Below are 2500 nucleotides of genomic sequence, written 5' to 3' on the forward strand. Positions count from 1 at the left end.
AATGTCGATTAGGTGTAACTATTTTAAATGTTGATTAGGTGTAACTATTTTAAATGTTGATTAGGTGTAGCTATTTTAAATGTTGATTAGGTGTAACTATTTTAAATGTTGATCAGGTGTAACTATTTTAAATGTTGATTAGATGCAGCTATTTTTAAATGTTGATGAGGTATAACTATTTTAAATGTGTCACGTAGGTAAAGCTATCTTAAATGTGTTATCCATGTATTTGGTGCATTCATATAATAGCTAACGCCTGGTCCAGCGTCAAAAAATTTTTTTTTCCTTTTTTTTTTTTGGAACATTTCATTTTCTTCTTATATAATTCTTATGTAAGTTAAAGAACTCGTTAGCACTGTGGCTTCATTTGTTAAGTGTCACCCACACCATGGTCAGGTATGCTTTGATTCAACATCATTGAGCCAATCTAATAGTCTTTTCTTTCAATATCTTAGATTTCATATGTTTTCCTACCTAATATTTTTCCTTTTTGTCTGTATGTACGTAGATACAGAAGCAGGTTAAACTGCTCAACATATATGTCACTTTATGTTTGTATATCCTTAGATGTAGTGTGTGGAATGATATTCATTTCTCTGTGTGGCCTACAAAAAAAACCTTTATTCTTAAGTATTTTACTTTGGTTTCATGCCAGTTTATGTCTGTATATATTTTGACTATTTCTTGGTTAACTTGATTACCTTTCATGACAATTTGTGTCTGCACACTTTGGCTATTTCTTGGTTAACTGAGGAACAAGATTTTATTTCAAAACTTAGATTCTGTTCTCGGAATTAATCTGATTTTTATTCTAGAATTTTGGGGTATATTGGAATCTTATGGTAACTAGAATAATATTTTGTAGTCGTAGTTATTGTAGATTTTTTTTTAGATTAAATTATGATATCATCTTAAAAAAATGATGATGTCTTCTTAATTCAATTTAGTCAAAATATGATTTCTTGATTCAGTTTCAGTTTAATTAGAATATGTTGATGCCTTCTTAATTCAGTTTAGTGTGATATGATGATATCATCTTAATTCAACATTTCAAAAGATCACGAAATTTTAATTCAATTTAGTCAAGTTACGATATCCTCTTAATTCAATGTCAATAGATTTTTTTTTTTTTGTGCCTCATTCAGTCTTTTGCAAAATAGAATATAGTCCTACGTATATGGAGATCAATTATGCCTTCCAGAATCAAAGGTTCATTATGCTCCTGCATTTATCATGCAATTCAATTAATCTTTCTCTTGACACTCTAATGCATGTGTGTGTGATGAAAGAAGACTTGTATTCTCACCTTTACTTAAGATTTTTTTTTTTCATCTTTTTATTGTCCTTGAAGATTGTGTATATAATAGTCTCTGTTTTCCCAGGATTTGGGTAAATTTTCTTTATCACTTTACCAATGAGTGGCTGCAATTTGTACTTTCTTATAGTGTGTGTTGGGTAGAATCAAACTTATAATTACCTTCATACTTTCGTATTTTATGGAGTGATGCAAACTAAACACAGTAGTTCAAAACGTTGGTTTTTATCATTAAAAATTATTTTTTGGGCTACTGAATGTTTCATTTAATGACATTTGTGTATAACTTAGCAATTGATATTCGTACGATTCTTAATGAAAGTTGAGAATGTGAGATTATAAACATCATCGAATGTTATATATAAAAAGTCTGCCTTATTTATGCCTTCAGAGTAAGTTCTTGAAAACATGAAATACATTTCGATATTTCTGTTAAGGTTAAAGAACATCTTATGTTATATATAACTGTTCATCACTCGGTAAATAACGTCTTCATGTATTGTATGTAAGTGTTCAGTAAACCCCCTTCTCAATTGTCGTATTTCCTGATGTGATTATGTGATTATCTTTAGTTTCTCTTTTTTGTCTTAATTCTAATTTTTTTTTAAGTGTCTAGAATTGAATGATGGCTTCCCTATTTCTCCCTAGGGTTATGACTTAGATCTCGTGTGAACTTTCTGTGCTTCAACAAATGAACGGTTTTTTTCCATAGGACAGAGAACAGATGCCGTTGTGGTAGAGAGCTAGACAGTTTACGTTCGTCATGGGACTAAGAAAGAAAAGGTTGGCGTAATGTGTCAAATGCAATTTAATTTCAGATAGACCAAAATCATGATCTTAGAAGAAAAATAAAAGTACGTTAATAAATAAGTTTATTGGTATGTTAACGAGCTTGCTAATAATGTATGTGACTTTGCTATTAGAATTGCTAATTAATGTTATGAATAAAAGGCAAACTATTCAACTTGAATACCTTATAGATGATACAACTAAAGAGATTGATAATTAGAGATCTCATATATAGAATTTTGAGACGTCGATGTGAAATTCATTGTTGATTGATGACCAACACATCAGATATTGACAGAAAATTGTCTGCTGACCTGTTCTTCAAGTTCCATCGAACAATGGTAAACTGTTCTGGCAGCCACTTCACTCACTGTCAGTGTGAACATGATACACGTA

The 2500-nt window shown here is 30.3% G+C and overlaps 1 protein-coding gene across 8 annotated transcripts in view; it reads left to right on the forward strand.

Annotated features, from left to right (window-relative positions):
* bma (SCY1-like protein bma) overlaps positions 1–2500 on the forward strand; it is a 104637-nt gene that overhangs the window by 94664 nt on the left and 7473 nt on the right. The gene's annotated exons all lie outside the window — the stretch shown is intronic.

Source organism: Panulirus ornatus, chromosome 40 (genome assembly GCF_036320965.1).
Source record: "Panulirus ornatus isolate Po-2019 chromosome 40, ASM3632096v1, whole genome shotgun sequence".
In the NCBI taxonomy this organism is placed as follows: domain Eukaryota; kingdom Metazoa; phylum Arthropoda; class Malacostraca; order Decapoda; family Palinuridae; genus Panulirus; species Panulirus ornatus.